Source organism: Podarcis muralis, chromosome 15, assembly GCF_964188315.1.
Source record: "Podarcis muralis chromosome 15, rPodMur119.hap1.1, whole genome shotgun sequence".
Taxonomy (NCBI): Eukaryota; Metazoa; Chordata; class Lepidosauria; order Squamata; family Lacertidae; genus Podarcis; species Podarcis muralis.
Window position 1 is genome coordinate 45,193,673 of NC_135669.1, and position 22,001 is coordinate 45,215,673.

Genomic DNA, 22,001 nt, shown 5'->3' on the forward strand with positions numbered 1-22,001 from the left:
CCTCATCGTGCGATGGACTTGGGGGTAGCCACAAACCGGTCAACCTGGCGCCCTTCAGCTGCTTTGGAGGCCCCAATGCAGCTGCCCAGCTGTTGTGTTGGGCCCAGAAACATCTGGAGGACCCCAAGACGGCAAAGGCTGCCTTCGAGGAATTCTCTGCGCAAGCGACAGAGGAGTGAGGTGCCGGCAGGAGGAGACCATTCTGGTGCAAAGGGGCAAATGAAAGCTTGGCATGTTTGGGCAGTCACTTTTCTTCTGGTGACCATGGGGAACCGATTTGACCAAGCCAGACACTTGGCTCCATTCAGGGCAGTGCTGCCGACTCTGACCAGCAGTGTCTGCCTCCAGGCTTTCAGAGGCAGGTTGTTTTTTCTTCAGCCTGCTTGGGACGGGACGGGGAACCTTCTCTGCATGCAAAGCAGGTGCTTTTGCCATCGAGCTGCCACGCTTCCCTGAAGCATAAAGTAAGATCCTAGTCCTCAAGCTCCGGAAGGAGAGCTGGTTTAATGAGCCACACAGGGAAGTGCCTTCGACTCGGCCTCTGGGGTCTTTCCTAGCCGCACCTGGGGTGGTCTCTGTGCAAAGATGGCACTGCCACTGAGCAAAAGGAAATATTCCCATGCAACCTCCTCCCTGGGCACTGTCCAGGTGCCCACCCCCTTGACTTGGAGAGCGCTAGAGCAGCAAGGGCCAGTGGTGGGCTTGGCAACATTGCCAGCTCCTCAGCCAGCGCCCAGAGGTGAGCTAGTGTGGTGTAGTGGTTAGAGCATCGGACCAGTGGCGTAGCGTGGGGGGTGCAGGGGGGGCCGGCCGCACTGGGCGCAACATCTGGGGTTAGGGCAAATCCACGGGTTAGGGGGCGCAAATCCACGGGTTAGGGGGCGCAAATTACTTGCCTTGCCCCGGGTGCTGACAACCCACGCTACGCCACTGCATCGGACTAGGACACAGGAGAGACCAGGGTTCAAATCCCCACTTAGCCATGAAGGTCTCACCTTGGGGGCCAGGCACTGCCCCTCAGCTTCACCCACCTCACAAGGTTGTGGTGGGGATTAAATGAGGAGGGGTGAGTCGTGAATGTCACCTGGATCTCTTGGGGGAAAGGACAGGATATAAATGCCATCAGTCCCTCCTTGCAGCTGCACCAGTTGCAGAACGACCCTCAAGCTCTGTTGACTTGGAGTCGCTCGGAGGATTGATTGATTGATTGATTGATCGATGGGTGGATTTTACTTATATACCTCTTTTCCACAATGAGCTTTGCCCAGAACAGCTTACGCAGTGGTGTCCAAACTTTTTTCAAAGAGGGCCAGATTTGACGAAGTGAAGGGTCGTGGGGGCCAACCAAAGTTGTTTACCGTTTTTTAGGATTGAAGTTGTTGGTTGTTGTTTTTTTACAATTTTACCCCAGATTAGGCCCCCGAAACAGACTTTGGACATGCCTGGCTTACAGCAACCTATTGAAAATACAGATATACAAAACATGGAGCCAATAGTTTGGCAAACAGAATAAATTCAGTATTGCAACAGATAAAACAGAATAAATTGCAAGAACAAAACAATCCAGGCTTAAGTACAGAAATGCAAAGCAAAAGAGAGTTAACCTCCGTTGCGACTTCGGATGCCACGGAGCACCTCGAAGCGGGCAGGTGCCTGGCGAGGCGGCTGCCAAACCGATGCACCTTGCTCTCCACTGGCAGCAGCCTCACCATGCCAACAGGTGCACAGAGTACCAGGGCAGCCTCATGCCACACCCCACCTTTTGCTCGGCTCTTCATCCAGAGGGAAGGAGGCAGGCCCAGGCAGGCATCGGAAGCATGCCTGGTGCGGAGCGCTGGTGTGAAGGGATGGGAGGATTGCAACAGGGGACCCAGGGGCAGGGCTGGGCAAACACCTTTTCGGCAAGCTGGAGCTCTGCAGGTCTCTAGCCCATATCGGGGCAAATCGTGGGCAGCAATCATTCCGTGGCTTCCCAAGCCCTCCCTGTTAAGTGACGGAGAAGGGCAGCTTAAGTGATTGACAGGGTGGAGCAGCTCCCCTGTGAAAAGAGGCTGCAATAGTTTGTAGACTTGTGGAGTTGAGAAGGGAGGCAATGCAGGAATCTCAACTAAGGGATCCCCACCTCTGCTTAAAAACCTGCAAGGAAGGAGAGTCTGCCATCTTCCGAAGGAGTCTGTTCCACTGTCAGGTGGCTTTTGCCATCAGAAAGTTCTTCCTGAGCTTTAGTCAAAATCTCCTTTCTCGTCATTTGAATCCATGGGTTCGAGTCCTCCCCTCCCGATCAGGAGCGAACAAGCCTGCTCCACCCTCCATGGAACAACCCTCTAGATATTTGGAGATGGCCATTGAGCTGCCTCTCGGTCATCTCTTCTCCAGGCGGAAACACCCCCAACTCCCTCACAAGGCTTGTGGGGTTTTTGCTTATTAGTTCAGAGCAAGTAAAAGAGGGCATTCAACGGGGGTCTAAGGCAGGGGTCAGCAACCTTTTTCAGCTGTGGGCCGGTCCACTGTCCCTCAGACCTCGTGGGGGGCCGGACTATATTTTGAAGGGGGGGGGAATGAATGAATTCCAGTGCCCCACAAATAACCCAGAGATGCATGTTAAATAAAAGGACACATTCTACTCATGTAAAAACACGCTGGTTCCTGGACCGTTCGCCAGTCGGATTGAGAAGGCGATTGGGCCGCATCCGACCCCCAGGCCTTAGGCTGCCTACCCTTGGTCTAAGGCAGCCTTTCTCCACCTGTGGGTCCCCAGATGTTGTTGAACCACAACTCCCATCACCCCTAGCTAGCAAGGCCAGAGCTCAGGGATGATGGGAGTTGTAGTCCAACAACATCTGGGGAGCCACAGGTGGAGAACGGCTGGTCTAAGGTTACACATGGTGGTGGTGAGAAGTGGATTGGCCTCTCTCATCATACGGGAACCCAAAGGCGTCACTTGCCAAAGCTGAACATGGGAAGATTCAGGACAGGCAAAAGGAAAGAGTTCTTTCCAGCGATGGAGTTCACTGCCACAACAGCAGCATTCTCCTCTCTCCTGAGCTGTTGTGCTCAGTCCTGCAGGTGGACCTCCCCACCTGCTTGGCTGCTCTGGGGACCGGATGAAGCCCTTGTGTTAACTAGAGGATGCAATGTCCTTCATCAGGGTTGTATCCAGCATGAGTCATACTCAAAGTAGACCAGCCGAAATGATGTCCCAGAAGGCAGTGGACTCTCCTTCCTTCGAGGTTTTGGTTGGTTGGTTGGTTGGATGGCTGTCTGTCAGGGATTCTCTAGCCATGACTCTCACATTGTGGGGTTGGACTACATGGCCCTTGGGGGTCCCTTTCAACTCTAAAAGTATCTAATTGTATTAGTATTAGTATTATTATTTCACTCCATTAGTAGCTAAAAGACTAGCATAAAATTAATAGATTCAGGTAGATAGCCGTGTTGGCCTGACACAGTCAAAATAAATAAAAAAAATTAAAAGATGTCCAGTAGCACCTTAAAGGTAAGGGTAAAGGGACCCCTGACCATTAGGTTCAGTCGCAGCCAACTCTGGGGTTGAGCGCTCATCTCGCTTTACTGGCTGAGGGAACCGGCATACACACTTCTTCAGATCCACTGAAACACAACTCACCAGACCCTTATATATAGTAGGAGGGTGGGGTTTTTCTCAGAAGGGTGGTAGGAGATGGGTGATTGACTCAATGGGTATGGTAAACCAAAAATAACTTTAGCATATGTAATGAGACAAGAATATTCAGATTCTTGCCTCATTACATATGCTAAAGTTATTTTTGGCCATCTGCATACTATCCCTTTCTTTTTCCTGTAGGACTAATTGCAGTCGTTAACAGTCGTCAACAGGTTGACTATACCCATTGAGTCAATCAGCCATCTCCTACTTCCCTTCTGAGAAAAAACCCACCCCACCCTCCCAACTATATCTAAGGGTCTGGTGACTTCTGTTTTTTCCATGTCTCTGAAGAAGTGTGCCTGCACACGGAAGCTCATACCCAGAACAAACTTAGTTGGCCTCTAAGGTGCTACTGCACAATTTTTTAATTTTTTAAAATAAAATTAATAGGTGCAACTTGCTGAGATCCATTTATTTCAATTCGGAGAAGATCACAGTCGGGTGCAATCTTCAGATCTAGTTATTTGTTTTAAATTAAGCCAAGGTCAGAGGCAGGAGGGAGGTGGCTCTGTGGAGAATGCCAAAACCAGCAGAAAACGGGCCACTGTTTGCCAAGAGCAGAAGCCAGAAGTGATGCAAAACAAGTTGACTTTTACAAAACGTTTGGCACCTGGAAGTCAGTCACCCTGCTCTGTCTCCCAAGGCAGTCATTACAAAGAGACATCAGAGTGCCCAGCTGCCTGCAGGTTTGGCCTCCTTTTTTAGATTTGTGACATCTACCTTTTGGCAGGTCCACAGACTCCTGGGTGGCAAATACTGGGTGTCCCCCCAACCCGACAGGAAAATTTTGGAGCGCAGGAACCTGGCCTATACTGCAACACAGGAGTGCTACAGGGTTCCAGACAGAGACAAATATATCACGCTATTCTAGGCTGCATCAGCAGAAGCAATAGGGAAGCCTTAGTCCTGCTCTCTTCTGCCTTGGTCAGACCACAGATGGAATTTGTTGTTGTTGTTTAGTCGTTTAGTCATCTCCCACTCTTCGTGACCCCCTGGACCAGAGCATGCCAGGCCCTCCTGTCTTCCACTGCCTCCCGCAGTTTGGTCAAACTCATGCTGGTCGCTTCGAGAACACTGTCCCACCATCTCGTCCTCTGTCATCCCCTTCTCCTTGTGCCCTCCATCTTTCCCAACATCAGGGTCTTTTCCAGGGAGTCTTCTCTTCTCATGAGGTGGCCAAAGGATTGGAGCCTCAGCTTCAGGATCTGTCCTTCCAGTGAGCATTCGGGGCTGATTTCCTTCAGAATGGATCGGTTTGATCTTCTTGCAGTCCATGGGACTCTCAAGAGTCTCCTCCAGCACCAGAATTCAAAAGCATCCATTCTTCGGCGATCAGCCTTCTTTATGGTCCAGCTCTCACTTCCATACATCACTACTGGGAAAACCATGGCTTTACTATACGGACCTTTGTTGGCAAGGTGATGTCTCTGCTGTTTAAGATGCTGTCTACTGTGTCCAATTCTGGGCACCACAATTTAAGAAGGACGTTGATAAGCTGGAGGGTGGGCAGAAGAGGGCGACCAGGATGGTCAAGGGTCTCAAAAAACCAAGCCTTATGAGGAACGGTTGAAGGAGCTGGGTATGTTTTGCCTGGAAAAGAGGAGATATGAGAGCAATCTTCAGATTGCCACAGGGAAGAGGGAAGAAGCTTGTTTTCTCCTGCTCTGGAGGGTAGGACTCGAACCCATGACTTCAAGTTACAAGATGAAAGTTCTTCCTGATGTTTAGTCAGAATCTCTTAACGGTGGAACTTTTTTCCTTGGGAGATTGTAGACCAGGGGTCAGCAACCTTTTTCAGCCATGGGCCGGTCCACCATCCCTCAGACCATGTGGTGGGCCGGACTATATTTTGAAAAATAATAATGAGCAAGTTCCTATGCCCCCAAAATAACCCAGAGATGCATTTGAAATAAAAGCACACATTCTACTCATGTAAAAACACGCTGATTCCCAGACACGCTGATCCATCCAGGAAGGATGGAATAAGGGGACAGGGGCACTGAATATTTTGTGAATGTCCCATTCCCCGCTGCCACCCACCTGCCCGCCCACCAAGTGTTGTCTGGGGAATTTGAATTCAGAGGGATGTTCTCAGTTCCTGTGTAGGATATTAATGTAAGGTGATAGTGTAGAGTTGCCCCCCCCCCAAAAAAAAAGTACAGAAAAGGGCCGCCAAAATGATTTGGGGGATGGAGCAGCTTCCCTGCAAAGGAAGTTTGCAGCGTGTGGTACTTTTTAGTTAAGAGAAAATATGGCATGATATAAGTTTGTAAAAGTAAGCGTGGCATCAGAACACCAGAACTCCTGGGCATCTAATGAAGCTGACTATTGGAAGATTCAGGATAGATAAAAAAAGTGACGTATTCATGAACTGCGTAAATGAACTGTGGAACTCCCTGCCACAGGAGGCAGTGACGGCCACCAACTTGGATGGCTTTACAAGAGCCCAGGTGGCTGGGCTCTGCCTCCACGCTCAGAGGCAGAAATGCTCCTGAAAGCCCATTGCTGGAACCGGCAGGACGGGAGAGTGATGTCCTTGCCCTTCGAATTCAGCTTGGGGGTTCCCATAATGGGCATCTGATTGGACCCTGTGAAGACAGGAGGCTGGACTAGATGGGCCCCCTTTGGCCTGATCCAGCAAGCTCTCCTTAGGTACTTGGTGGGGATCTGGGGGTCCTGAAGAGGCAGGGGCAGCCTTCATTTGGAGGAAACCTTTGGGGAAATTAATTGGGGCTTAATAATAATAATAATAATAATAATAATAATAATAATAATAATAATAATTTATTTATATCCCGCCCTCCCCAGCCAAAGCCGGGCTCAGAGCAGCTAACAACAATAAAAGTAACACAGCATTCTAAAATCAAATCATTTTAAAATCAAATCAAATTAATGGCAACCATTGGGCTAGAGTTCTGTGAGGATTACAGAGAGAGGGAGTCAGGCTGTGCCTTGGCCAAAGGCCTGGTGGAACAGCTCTGTCTTGCAGGCCCTGCGGAAAGATGTCAAGTCCCACAGGGCCCTGGTCTCTTGTGACAGAGCGTTCCACCAGATCGGGGCCACGGCTGAAAAAGCCCTGGCTCTGGTTGAGGCCAGCCTAACCTCCCTGTGGCCCGGGATCTCCAAGATGTTTTTATTTGAAGACTGTAAGGTCCTCCGTGGGACATCCCAGGAGAGGCTGTCCTGTAGGTACGAGGACATTATCTCGGGAAGATCTGAAGTGGGACGAGCGCAAACTGAAGGAATAAACTGGGGAATTTGGAGCGGACCTTGATTGGCTTGCTTTGGGCAAAATCTAAAGGCTAGATTTGCATCTCTGCATATAAATGAACTGTTGCAAATCTTATGCAGATTTGGGCCCTGCCCAAAATCTTATACATACCCAGAAACTCTGTTGCGGCCCCAGCATCCGGACCTAGAGGTTTGCTCCTTGCTGATCCGGGCCCTGATTCATTCCTTGGCATCTGCAATTTGGGCTGGGAGAATCCCCTGCCCCAACCCCTGGAGAGCTGCTGCTAGTCAGGGTGGCCGACCCTGATGTGGTCTAAGGCAGCTTCCTATGTTCCTGTTTCTGTGTTCGTCTAGAACCATGAGGACTAGAGCCTTGCTTCCATTTCAGGGGCAGCGCCATCTCCAAGAGGGACAGGGAAAGACCTCCGTATGAAACACTTGAGCTGCTGCCAGTCAGTGCAGACAACACTGGGCTTAATGGGTTTGACACAGTAGAAGGCATCTTTCTGTGACTCCCAAAGCTGCATTGCAAATGTGAATAGGAAGCCTCCGTTTCCCTTGACGCCCAGCTGGATTCATGTTTTATATTGTCAGCCGCCCAGTGATCCTCGGGCAAAAGGCAGTATAGAAATTTAATAAAGAGCAGCAATAATTTCACCCCCCGTTGTGCCACAGAAGGTCCCTGGCAAAACACACAGCCTTCGGAGGCAAACAGAAAGCCATCTGCAGTACAAATGTCTTTCTGGCAGGAAGAGCTGTTCAAGAGCGGAGCAGATTTTCACTGGCACACACAAGGCAGCCGGCAGGCAGGATGGCATATGCCAAGGCCTCCCAGCCTGGGCGAGACTCTCAGCTCCCTCCTCCTCCTTCCACCTTGAAGAAATGAATTAAGTCGCAGGGAGAAGAAAAGGAAGATTAATCCTGGAGATTGCGCTGGCGAAATTAGCGGCAGAAGAAAATGACAGGGCTTTGATACACCTTTCCCCCTCCGGCGCACAAAGGGCCACGACTTTCTCAGCCGCCGGCCCCCGAGCGGAACGGAGGGAGCAACGTGCGAAGGGATCAGTCCCCGTTTTCACAGGCTTATTCTCCCTGATGACGACAGCGGGTGGGCGGCAATTCTCAGCCTGCTCCTCCGAGACGGGGGCAAGGTGGGCAAACCCATTTCACACACACCCACACCCCAGAAGGGGAACCAGAGACCAGAAATTGGGACAATTTATAGATTCCTAGAATTGTGGAGTTGGAAGGGACCCCCCAAGGTCATCTAGTCCAACCCCGATCAATGCAGACGTCGCAATGACCCTAAAGGCAAGTCCCGGGACTGCAATCTGGGAAATACGAAAAACAAAACACACACACACGCAGAGGTTTAAATAGACTGAGATTTCCATCAGCCCTGGCAGAGTGGGTGTGGAGGGTGAATCACAGGCTTATGAGATAGCCCTTATACAAGCTGATTCTCGCAGCTTTGCAAAATAGGGAGAACCAACTCCGGCCTACTTTGCAAGGCTGCTTGCAGAGATGACTGAGAGAGGTTTTGGGCAGAGGCAATGCTGGGTATTGGTGAAGGTGGCAAGATTTCAGAGCGGGGGGGGGGCATCTTTGGCCCTCCTCCAGAGGCCATGGGGCTCTCTACTCCCATCAGTGCCCAATGGGCAGAGCGGAGGGGTGTTGGAGCCCAGCAACAACTCCGCCCTCGATTTAGGGAGCCAGTCACTGGACACAACTGAAGGTCTGCCCAGATGTTTAGAAAGTTGGTGAGAGCTTTAACGAGCTCTTCGTCTAGTGTTGTTTTAACTTTTTGAGATTTGCATTTTTCCCCCTAGTGATAATATTCTTTGCAAACCATTTTGAGGGAGGCTTTTTACAAACAAAACAAGCAGTGCCTAAGTTTTAGGAAGTAAATAGATGAGGTCGACAGAAGGCCAGAAAAGGAGATTTAAAAGAATGGGTTATAGCCTAGCTTTTACTCAAAGTAGATCCTAACTACTAACGTTACTCAGGTCAAGATACAGTAAGGGCATCAAGGAGGAGGACGAGGAGGAGGAGGAGGAGTAGAAGACTTTCCTGTGGCTGCCAGCCAGGGGGGCTGTGTTCTTCCTCTGCTGTCAGAGGCATAAGAACAGCCAGTGGATCAGGCAAAACGGCCACATCTAGCCCAGCACCCTGTTCTCACAGCGGTCACATGCCCTTAAGAACCTAGGAATCCAGATAGACTGCCTCTGGAACTGGAAGCTCCATTAGAACATCAAAAGAGCCTGCTGAATCAGGCCAAAGCGTAGGAGCCATTTCTGTAGTTTAAACATTTGCTGTATGAAGAAGTCCATCCTTTTATCAGTCCCGAATCTTTCCATATTCAGTTCTATTGGATGTCCACAAGTTAAAAGCTTTCCTTCACCCACTTTCTCCAGGCCAGGCTTGATTTTATAAATGTCTCTCATTCATGTCGCCTCTTCCTCGCCTTTCCGCTAAACCCAAAATTCCCAAACACTGCCACCTTTCACCATAGGTGAGTTGCTCCATCGCCTGGACCATTCTGGCTGCCCTTTTATGAACCTTTTCCAACTCCGTTTTGAGTTGAGCTGACCAGAACTGTACCAGCCCTCCTGATGCGGCTGCATCACAGATTTGTGCGATGGCATCATAACACCGGCAGCCTCAATCAATATAAGATTAGGATGGCAGAGGTGAATAAGTCACTTGGCTGCTTGTCGCCTCCTGCACCCGGTCCCAGAAGCCTCCAGCTGCCTGGGGCACCCTTGGCCTGGGATGGTGCCTGGCGCCTGTGTGGGCTGCCCTGAATGTGGCCAGGATGCCGATCCTTTGATAGCCTCCTCCATTCCCAGCAGCGGTGGGTGTGCCCCTTACCCAGAAAAAAGGGCTCTGAGGCAACTGTGGCCGCAGCCTCACCAAGCATCCTGGGTAGCAGCCCATCCACCCCACACCCCTCTCTCTCCCTCCCCTCCTGCAGCGGGGCTGGGTCTTCCTGCCCTCCTGATGCCAGGGACTGCCAGCCAGCTCGCCCAGGCCTGCCTTGGCAGGTCCCAGCCAACCTTCTCCCTGCTCGGAGCGAGCGAGAGGCAGCCAGGAGACGAGAGAGAGAGAGAGAGAGAGAGAGAGAGAGAGAGAGAGAGAGAGAGAGAGAGAGAGAGAGGAACCTGTTCTCCCAAGAATGTAGCAGCCGCATGCCATTCGTGGAAGGAAATCCCCCCCCCCCCCCCCGGGTTCCCTGGCTGGCTCACAGGAGAAGAGCCTGCTGGATGGGGCCCGTAGTGGCCCCGCTGGCCCAGCAACCAGGTGCCTCTTCTGAGCACCAGAGTCCTCTTCCCTCCAGAAACTGGGGTTCAGGGGCATTGCTGCAGAGCCATCTGTGGCTAGGAGACACAAGGGCACCTTTTCTGAGGACTCTGCTCTGTTTATTAAGGGCTGAAGTGCCACAGAGGAGGAGGAGGGAGGGAAGGAGAGAGAAAAAGCACTTTTAAATGCACCAAGTCCCTACCCCAGCCCGGAGCAAGTCTCTCTGGGAGGCTGCAGTTGCTTACTCACCAGCAGAGCAACTCCTTTGAGGCTCCTTCCCAGCCGATCCTTTGCTTTCCCAGGACAGGCAAAAAAATCCAGAGATAAGAGGACAGAGACTGAGGTTTGTGAATCATGCAAGGATCTGGGACTCATTTGGGGCTTTTTTAGGTTCAGGAAAGGGCTACCAGAATGATCAAGGGATTCCCCACCGCAGAAAGGTTGTGGCGCTTGGGACATCTTAGTTTGGAGAAAAGGCGAGGGAGAGGGACCGCGAGGGTCATCTAGTCCAACCCGCTGCAACCCAGGAATCTTTTGCCCAACACGTCACTTGAACCCACAACCCTGAGATTAAGAAGGTCGGGCTCCACCAGCTGAGCCAGAGATGTATAAAAATTATGACTCTTTCCTCCCTCTCTCATGACACTCATGGGCATTCAGTGAAGCTGAATGCTGGAAGATTCAAGATGGATAAAAGAAAGTCGTGCAGAGTTAAACTGTGGAACTCCTTGCCATAGTAGGCAGTGATGGCCAATGACCTAGATGGCTTTAAAAGAGGACTGGGCAGCTCCAGGGAGCGGCAGGATCAATAGCAACATAGTGCACCTTTCTAAGCCATGGGGACATTTGGATTTTTGAGTGAATGTCCGCAGGCACCTCCCACTCTCCCAGATTATTCCCCACAGAAAGAAAGAACCCAATGACCCAGTTTAATTTTCCAAAGGATTTGAGTCCAATCCAGCAGAGTCGCTCTGTGCCTTGAGAAGCACCATTGAGTGGAAGGGGGAAACCACTCTTCCAACTTCCTCCTCCAGCTCTATGCACTTTCCAGAGGTGATGGAGGGGAGTTGTGGGCAACTTGGGGCAGCATGATTGGTGACCCTTGTCTTAAAGGCCACCAGATTTATCCTGGCACCAGTTTTCGTGGGCTAGAGTTCCCTCAGTTGGATCATAAATGATCAAGGGATGTATAAAGTACTGTCAGGGGGCAACACAATTAAAGCTGAAATAGTTGTGGTTCCTGCATTGTGGCGGGTTGGACTGGATGACCCCGGGTGTCCCAACTCTACAGGCCTATGATCCTATGCCTGCAAAAGGAGGAGGAGGACCATGTATGGGAGCCATAATGTACACACTCATCCTCGCCGTCCGCCATGAGTTGCTCATCCCTTTTTAGAAAGCTGGCTGGTGGCCGCCAGCCATGCCGCGAGGTAGCCTTCCCCGCTAATTATGGGCTGCCTGCACCTGAGATGTCTTACTCTCCTACCTGCAGAGCCAGTGGGGGAAGACGTGGGGAGGGAGGGATTGCTTTGGAGAAAAGGTTGCTGTTGGCTTTTTTTCTGGTGCGGATCCAGGGTTGGATGGGCAGACTTATGCAGTGATGGGGCAAATTCCTCTCAGCTTCAGGTGTCCTGAAGGGCTGTGACGCAGGGGCAGAGCAGCTGCCTTGCATGTAGAAGGTCCCAGGGTCCATTCCTGACAGCATCTCCAGGGAGGGCAGGGAAGGACTCCCTCCCGGAGACCCTGGAGAGCGGCTGCCAGTCAGTGTAGACAATACTCAGACCTATGTTCCTATTTTGGTTTCATAAGGTAAAGGGACCCCTGACCATTAGGTCCAGTCGTGGCTGAGTCTGGGGTTGCGGCGCTCATCTCGCTTTCTTGGCCGAGGGAGCCGGCGTACAGCTTCCGGGTCATGTGGCCAGCATGACTAAGCCACTTCTGGCGAACCAGAGCAGCGCACGGAAATGCTGTTTACCTTCCCGCCAGAGCGGTACCTATTTATCTGCTTGCACTTTGAGGTGCTTTCGAACTGCTAGGTTGGCAGGAGCAGGGACCGAGCAACGGGAGCTCACCCCGTCGCGGGGATTCAAACCGCTGACCTTCTGATCTGCAAGTCCTAGGCTCTGTGGTTTAACCCACAGTGCCACCCGCTTCCCTTTGGTTTCATACCCTGGTGTATTTGTTGTTGTTATTTTTTAATTATTCAGTTTCAGATTTCAGATATTCCATTTTATAGGTTTTCAAAAAATCACTAAGGCAAAGAGTCCCAGGACCTGCAGTCACTGGCCGTTAGCGAAGCATAGTAAATGAAATGAATTTCCCATCCAGAAGCCACAGACTCCGTTCTGGAAAGCCCTCTCCAGAATCCCAGATCCGTTGGGTCTGACTTTCCCTCACTTCGGAGCACTACTCTACACATGCTCCATGACACCTTGTGCCTGACACGCTTCCACACATTCCACAGCTGAGTTCTGGGAATCAAGTTCTGGGCCTGAGTCCCTGCCCTCTCCATCCCCCAGAGCCAACTTAGCTTGTGCTGCTGCCCCCCACCCCTGCTAAATGACCCGGGGGGGGGGGGTTCCCTCCCGGCTCTGCTACGATCCTGCCCATTCCTTGGCGCTTCCCGCAGCCTGCCAGGCTTTTTCTCCCGACTCAGCTCCCCAGAACCCGGGTGCGAAAGATTCCCAAACCCGTCCCGCAGATCAAATAAAGGTAATTGCAACGCAGGATGTGGGTGCTTCCCAGTGGGAGGGTAGGAGTGGTCCCAGGTGGGGCAGCAGAGGGAACGCATGAAAGGCACAGCACCAGGCCACACCCGGCATAAAACATGCTGCCGCAGCCAGAGACAGAAACCATTAGGGCGGGTCACGGCACACACCTTCCTCGTAAAAGGAGGAACATGGCACTGTCCCAGGATGAGCTCACGGGAAGGGAAGGATCCCGGAGGAGGATGAGAAGGTGCAGGAGAGGATGGAGAGGCCTGACACAGGGGACCCTTGGCCCACAGGTACCCACACTGACCAGCAGCAGCGGAACGAAGCAAGATTCTAGTCCTCATGGTTCCGAATTAAATAGGAACATCAGAAGCCGCCTTAGATGTTTGGTGTTGCCTGCGCTGACTGGCAGCAGCAGAAGCTCTCCAGGGATTCAGGTGGGGGGGTCTTTTGTCCCAGCCCTGCCTGCAAATTGAACCAGGGGCCTTCTGCATGCAAAGCAGCTGCTCTACCGAAGCAGCTTCCCCCCCCCCCCCCGAAAGCGAAGCAAGATTCTAGACCTCAACGCTCCAGATAAAGTGCTGGTTGATAAGGGGTGGAAGTTTGGAGGAGGAGCTTTGGCTCAAGCACTCCAGTTCCCATCAGTCCCAACCCCAAGGGATTATGGGAGTTGTAGTCTATTTCCAAGAAGAGGGCAAAAAGTGAGCACGTCAGCCGCCAGGGATGGAAGGATTTGCCCTTCTCTCATTTGCCCCCAGTCTTAAATTCAGGATCTCCACATTTCTGTGGAAATCTGGAGATTGTTGTTACCACATTTACTCGAACCCAGTGCTCACCTTTTTTTGGCCAGATTACGTCGCGAAAATTAAGATGCACATTAAATTCGATGGCACATTTGCATTTGCCAGCAAATACTTTTTGGGGTTTCAAGGTTCTGAAAATTGAGGTGCGCATTGGATTTGATGGTGCATTAGACTCGAGTAAATACGGTATTTAATCCTCAGCAATTTAGTGCAAATTTCTCTCAATTGACACCATTTTGACTGCTCTTGGATGCAAGCCGCTTTTCCGTTTTAAAGGCCATTTTCACGGATGTCTTCCGTTTCATGCGCGCGCACACACACACACACACACACACACACAGAGCTTGTTCATTTCTGCAAACTCTGCTTGGTTGGAAAACTGCATCGCAAAATTCAGATGAGAGCAGATGTCAAAGAAAGGCTGTCATTCAGAAAGTGGGAATGGGAATGTGATAGCTCAGCTAATAGAGCATGAAACTCTTAATCTCAGGGTTGTGGGTTCAAGTTCCACATTGGATGAAAGTTTCCCACATTGCAGGGGGTTGGACTAGATGACCCTTAGGGTCCATTTCAACTCTACAGTTCTTTGATATAGTGGGAGTTAATGTTTTTGTTTGTTGTGCAATGTTGTGTTTGTAGATTGCAAACTACCCTGTGATTCTCAAAGGAAGGGAGGTGTACAAAGTTAATTAACAACAGCAGCAGCAATTTTATTTATTTGTTGAATTTATTGAACATACCTACCGCCCTTCGTTTGAGAATCACAGGGCAGTTTACAGCATAAAAATCTGGCTTTAAGTGTCAACTGAATCTGGATTCTGCTCCATCCCTGCTTGCTCTAAAGCAGCCTTTCTCCACCTGTGGGTCCCCAGATGTTGTTGGACTACAACTCCCATCACCCCTAGCTAGCAAGGCCAGAGCTCAGGGATGATGGGAGTTGTAGTCCAAGAACATCTGGGGACCCACAGGTTGAGACAGGCTGCTCTAAAGCATCGTGGAGACTCCTGTTCCCCTTTCCAGCCTTTCCCCGGAGAGGACTGACAGTTAAACTACTCTGGAAATTCTCCAAAAAGGGGCCTCCTAACACCTCCCAGCATCACCCCCCACAAACTACACTTCCCAGGATTCTCTGGGAGAAGCCATGTGCTTTAAATGAAGTGGTTGGATCAGGTCCGTGGCCCGTCTAGTCCAGCACCCTGTTCTCCCAGGGGCCGACCAGAAGCCCCCAAGCAGGACCTGAGCACAAGAGCATCACTCCCCCCTCCTGGGGTTTCCAGAATCTGGTCTTCAGAAGTATCACTGCCTCCAACCATGGAGACACAGAGCATAGCCATTCTGGCTAGCAGCCATCAGCAGCCCTCTCTTCCTCCAAGAATGGTTTAATCCTCTTTTAAAGCCATCCATGTTGGCGGGCTTCATTGCTTCCTGTGGGAGGGAGTTCCATAGTCCAACTCTTTGCTGCGTGAAGAAGGACATTCTTTGGTCTGCCCTGAATTTTCCAATATTCAGCTTCACTGATGCCCTGAGCTCTCTCCCAGTTAGATCCTTGGAAAGTAATAAACATAAGTTGGCCGCATCTATTAGTTTCAATGATTCTACTCTGAGGAGGACTAGCAGTGGCAACTAACCTGCATGTCGTGTGACTGTTGGCTGACACTGAATTTTCTCTCTTTTTTAAAAAAGTAATATTTATTGAATTTTCCACTTTTATCATATTCACATTTTGTTAGATAATTCTATAGCTTAATGCATTACTCTATAAGAGCACCGACTTCCTTCCCTCCCTCTTTCTGACTTCCACACATCTTTCTATATTCTTCGCATTTCTATATATTTACCTTCTATCTTATTACAGTATTTCACCTTGTTATCGGTAAATCAGTTCCTTATATTTGCATTACAAAACATTTCCATTCAAGCCTACAAACGTTTTCAAATGTTTACAATTTTCTGAATTTTCTCAGTGCAACCCAATTCTTCAAAGATTGTGGGTTGACTCTGCTTTAAATACAGATGGCATCCGAACGTGGCCTGCTATTGGATCGGCTGCTGCCCGTCACTGGCTCTGGTCCCGCCTACCGCTGGGGCTGCCTGTCGCCCACCTTACTAGCCCCAATGGGCACCAGCAGCCACCGGCTCCAGAAGAGAACAGAGCACACTGGCAGAGGAAACAGTGCGCCAGAGGAATCTCTCCTCAAGGTATGCAAAGATCTCCCTGAGATACACTTGAGGCGCACCACCTTGGCTTGTTTCAAATGACAGGTTGCCAGGACCATCTCGCTCCCTATTGCAGGCGAAGACATTGCAACACTTAATTGTACAGGAGGATGGAGTTAGGCTGGCTGGCCGGCCTGCTAGGAATGACCTGTTTCCCAGTGCTGTGGTGTTGATCCATGATTACACACACACTTCAACCCCATGATCATTTTTTTCCTTTTCCATTTTGTAATATACGTTCACATCATAACACTCCACTATACATCCCTGGCTCTTTAGAGCCTGTCAACTTCCTTCCCTCCCACCTCATGGCTTTCAAAATTAACCTTTATATCATTGCGTTTAGCACGTTTTCCAGTTCTCGTTACATACATTATAAAATAACTCAAAATTTAAATACAGTGGTACCTCGGGATACAGACGCTTCAGGTTACAGACTCCGCTAACCCAGAAATATTGCCTCGGGTTAAGAACTTTGCTTCAGGATGAGAACAGAAATTGCGCAGCAGCGGCAGCAGGAGGCCCCATTAGCTAAAGTGGTGCTTCAGGTTAAGAACAGTTTCAGGTTAAGAATGGACCTCCAGAATGAATTAAGTACTTAACCCGAGGTACCACTGTAAATATAGAAAGGTAGAAAATTTCTCATTACAAGTCTTCAGACAACCCTGCTAGTGATGTTAATTGCTTACAATAATCTTTCAGATATCGTATAAATTTGCTCCAGTCCTTTTGGCATGCTTGATATTGCTGGTTTTGGATTTTTCCCGCCAGCTTCGCCAATTCTGCATAGTCCATCATCTTCATCGGCCCCTCTTCTTTCGTTGGTACTTCTTCTTGTAAAGAATTATTGCCGCAGTTGTTGCATACATAAACAATCTTTTATCTTCCCTTGATATCTCTTCAGCCACTATACCCAATAAAAAGGCTTCTGGTTTTTCAACAAAAGTCTTTTTCAACATTCTCTTTAACTCATTCTATATCTTTTCCCAGAAAGCCTTTACCTCTTTACAAGTCCACCACATGTGGTAAAAGATACCTTCCTTTACATTTCCAGCACTCATTAGTTTTTCTCTTATACATTTTGGCAAGTTTGGCTGGTGTTAAATACCATCTATATATCATTTTCACAACATTTTCTTTAAGTGCACTGCATGCGGTAAAATTAACACCTTCCCGCAGCATTACTGTTTAAGCTGTTAGCATGAAGCAGAAACCGCATCAAAGAAAAGGAGAGACGTAACTAGCCTCTTCTGGGTGATTTGTCTGCTTTCTCCGGCTTCTGTTATCGCCACCCCTGCTACCAACTCGAAAGCCACGTTATCACGCCATTCACTTGCTGGAGTCAGTTAGCCTGGCACTCTGAGAGATGACCTGTGAAAAGGATTGAGGGTCTTGGTGGACCACAAAGGTAACATGAGGCAACAGTGTGATGCAGCAGCAAAAAAAGCAAATGCAATTCTAGGCTGCCATCAAGAGACGTCTAGCGTCCAGATCTAGGGAGGTAATAGTATCACTCTGTTCTGCCTTGGTCAGGCCCTGCCTGGAGTCCTGTGTTCAGTTCTGGGCACCCCAGTTAGAAAGTGACATTTGCAAGCTGGAAGGTGTGTAGAGGAGGGCAACCAAGATGATCAAGAGTCAGGAAGTGAAGCCTGATGAGGAACGGTTGAAGGCGCTGGGTATGTTTAGCCTGGAAAAGAGGAGACTGAGAGGAGATAGGAGAGCCATCTTTGAATATCTCAAGGGCTGTCACCTGGAGGAGGAAGCAAGCTTGTTTTCTCCTGCTCTGGAGGGAAGGACTCGAACCCAGGGCTTCAAGTTGCAAGAAAGGATTTTCTGACTAAAAATCAGGAAGAAATTTTAACAGTTCAACGATGGAATGATCTCCCTTGGAAGGTGGTGGACTCTCCTTCCTTGGAGGTTTCCAAGCAGAGATTGTCTGGGATTCTTCAGCTCTGCTTCCTGCAATTGCAGGGGGTTGGACTAGATGTCCCTCAGGGGTCCCTTCCGACTGCACGATTCCATGAAATTACCAGGGATGTTCTGGGCACGTGTGGAAATCCAAAGGTGGAGCCTTTCACACCACCAGGCAGGAATACACACTTTGTGGGCCAAACCTGCCGCAATCTGGATCTGATGGAGATCAGAGACAAGGTGTTTTGACTCAGGAATCCAGAGGCCAACCATTCCCCCACCTCGCCCTCCTGGGCCCGTCCCCACCCAGCTGCTGACTCAACCCCTGAACCCCACCCTGGAAGGCTCAAAGGTGCCGCACAAAGCTGCCTCCTCCTCCTCCTCTTCTGAGGTCATGCAGAGCCTGTGTTGCTGTGGCTGCAAAAAAGGGAATCTGCCGTGGTTTGTTTTGTGGCTGCTGTCGAGGCTCTTATCTCTCCTGCCACGGAGCCTCCCTTGCTGATCCCACAAGGCCGTCTGCCTGGTTCTCCAGCCACACTCTTTGCTAGAGAGACAGTGCGGTGTAGTGGTTAGAGGGTCAGGCTAAGGCCTGGGGAGAGAGCAGGGTTCGAATCCTCCCGCTCAGCCACGAAGCTCTCACTGGGTGAGCCTGGCCCAAGTTATTGCCTCTCCACCTGAGCTACCTTGCGGGGATTAAAGGATGAGGAGAAGAATCCCGTATTCCCCCTCCTGCTCCTGGGAGAAAAATGCAATAAATGAGGAAATGAGATGGAACTTGATGGTGGTGGTACCATCTAGAACCAGAGGATTGTGGAGATGGAAGGAACCCGCCAGGATATCCCAGCTAAAGAGTCCTGGTGTGGAGGTGATTTGGGGTCCTATTCCAACGCTCCGGCTCTTCCTCGAAGCGAGAGGCATCGGAGTGAATCCCAGAAGGAAGGAAGGTGGGTTGGGAAGAGGGTGATTGAGTGCTTTGGGGAAGGGGTGGGGGAGAAGGGGGAAGATCAGAAACACCGGTGTCAACCTGGGATCACGCACCTCCTCGGAGGCATGTAGAGCAGAGGATGAATTACGAATTGGGGATCATCCAAACACCACGCCGCCTCCCAGTGAAAGTTGATCTCAGCCTCCGGGGACACGGGAGGCCTGCTCAGGAGAAGCAGCAGCACCTGGCATCCAGCACAGCAGCGGTGCAAGATGCGCGAGCGGCAAAGAGGTGTCGCCAGAATAGCGGCCCTCGGGAATCCAAGAGCGAGAACGGAACGGGGGCCGGGTTCAGGCCTGGCTCGCTGACGGGACCCGTCAGTCACGCAAGCGAAGGAGCTTGGCCAGCGTCGCCTCTCCAAGCGCTTTCCACTTCCTTGGTTTTTTCAAAGCAGGCATCTAATCCGAGGGGAAGTGGCGATGGCCACGCACCATTTGCAGAGTGCGGCGGAGACACGGGGCTTTGGTCGTTGGTCAGGAGCCATCTCAGCCTTGGCTGGCTCCCATCTGTCCCGCTAGAAACTCGAGCAGCCGTGCCTTTGCTCTCCTAAGTGGGGCTGCGCCTCCAAACCCTGGAAAAATACCGCAACGCCATTATGTGAATCTATGGCGCGACCTCGTTTGGAAGAGCTTGTGCGGTTCTGGTCACCTTTGCACAAACAGGAGACGCACTTTATGAGAGATGCTGAGAATGGGACCTAAAAATATGTTATGCAGCCCGTGCTGTAGGCCAGCAATAGGTGGGAGCTGTGATGATGCTTGCCTTAAACCTTGGGGGTATGCACCCATTGCTGGATCCGGCCAAAGGGGACCACCGACTCCAGCATCCTGTTTTCATGGTGGCCAACCGGTCGGGTGCCTCTATTGGGAAACCTGCAAGCAGGATTTGAGCCCAAGGGCCCTCTCCCCTCCTGTGGTTTCCAGACCAGTCGCATGCAGTCAGTGGACTAGGGGGGTGAGGCTGGTCCCCTAAATGTTAGAGTATTATTAGAGTATTGGTGCCTCTTGCCCAAATTCCTGGCTTAGGAAGGGAGGCACATTGCTCATGCGCGCAACCACAGGACACCGGGATGCCACACGTGTGGGACATCAGCCCCCACAATTGCCCTCGCAAGCTGGCACCTCTGGCAGCCCTAACTTGTCCCCCTACAGAATATTTCACCACACGCCACTGTCCCAGATCCCTGTTCAGAAGCACGCTGCTTCCGACTGTGGAGAAGAGCCATTGTTGACATCTATAGCTAGCCCTCTCCTCTTCCATGGATTTCTCCAGTCCTCTTGCATAATAATAATAATAATAATAATAATAATAATAATTATTATTATTATTATTATTTTAAAATTGACTGTTAGGAAGGTAGATGAGGCTTACAAATCTGGTTGCCCTTACCACAGTTCCATTGAGTTTTCTATCATTCACGTCTGGTTTTCTTTTTCCTTTTCCCCTTTTCCTAATTTTAAGGCGGTGCCATCTTCTCTTATCAATTGCATAAATGGCTCATTAACTTGTTATTTACAAAGCACTCATCCTTGCAAAGAGGAGTGTGGCGAGTGAAATGAAATAAGTTCCCTGTGGAAAACCCCAGAGCGTCAAATCTAGGCAAAGGAGAGGGCAGGGCCCTTGGGTGTTTTTGTTAGGGAGCAGAGAGAGATTCACTCGGTTCGCAACCTGAAAACAAACTGAACGTGTGAATGCAGCTGTCTCGTAACAGTTGCATTCCTCCAAACATTGTGGTGTGGTTTTCCAGCGAAGTGGGGGAGAGAAATGTGTGTTATTAGAGGAAATAAGATAAAGGATGCTTCTGGGGAAGGTTCTTTCAAAAATCCATATATTAAGTAAAATTGTGTGCATGTGTACACTGAGGAGAAATTTGCAGAGAAAATGCTGATGAATCTCCATCCGGATTTATGTTTGGAAAGGTTACAAGCAGATGTAGAAACCAAGCAAAACCAAACTGCCCTGTGGCCCCAAGAAATCTGGGGAGCCCTCCTCGTGGGCCCTGTCAGTCTCACGCAACTTTTGCCCAGATTTTGCACCCAAAGGGTTTATCTCTGGAAGTTCCAGCCTCATCTATCAGTTTCGGATTAAACAAAGAGGCAGGGTTGTAAAAATGCTAAAAAGTCTCTTTTGTAGTTCAAGGGGGGGGGGGCGGTGTGGGGAAAAAAGGATGTTTTATCATGAGTAAGTTCTGCTGAAATGTTTGCCGCCCAGGGGGATCAGCAACGGAAACCGGGTGTAAAAGCCCCGGGAGGTTCAGAGATTGCGAGGAAGGCATTCCAGGCGAAATAAAAAAAGTTTGCAGGTGCCGCTCCGGATTGTCAGAGGTGCCGGCTGCATCCTGCTCCCCTTACAAGAGCCGTAAAGCAGTCGCCTTTTCATCCCAGGTTTCGCAAAGGAGAGCTCAAAGTTGCCGGAGCCAACTCTTCTTAAATATCAAGAAGTAGGCAGTTTTGGGGGATTCAAAGCCGCTTGTCTGGCCAGGGTTGTGGGCTTCTGCAGGTGGCAATGGTGGGCTTTTGGTCTGTTTATATGCTCTTGTATGGCGCTTTGATGGAAAGTGGATGGGGAAATCCTTTTATTCCGCTCTCACAAAGTTACAACGCAGGGTCATCCCCTGAATATTCAGGACCGGGGAAAGAAAGACCTCCTTCGTGTAGAGAAGAGTTGGACTGTGGAACTCCCTCCCACAGGAGGCAGTGATAGCCGCCAACCAGGGTGGCTTTAAAAGGGAATTGGACAAATTCATGGAGGAGGAGATGAGTCTTGATGGCTGCTGGGCAGCTGGAGGCAGTGATGCTTCTGGCTCCCAGTTGCTTGTGCTTGGATCCTGCTAGGGGACTTCCCTTTTGCTCGCCCTGTGAGGTGGGCCAGTGGCCTGATCCTGAAAGGCTCTCCTGGTGCACTTATGGAACCTCCATTCCCAGAGGCAGTCTGTCCCGAGTCCTAGGTACTGATGGGCATTTGACGACTGTGAGAACAGGATGCTGGACTAGATGGGCCATGGGCCTGATCCAGCAGCCTCTTCTTACCTCCTGAACCCACCACCTGGCAGATGAACAACTGAGCGAAAATTCACCCCCTTGTCCCCTCAAAACCAACAGGACCGGCGACAGCCATCCTCTTGATTTCAGGGAGCTGGAAGCCCAGCTCCTTTC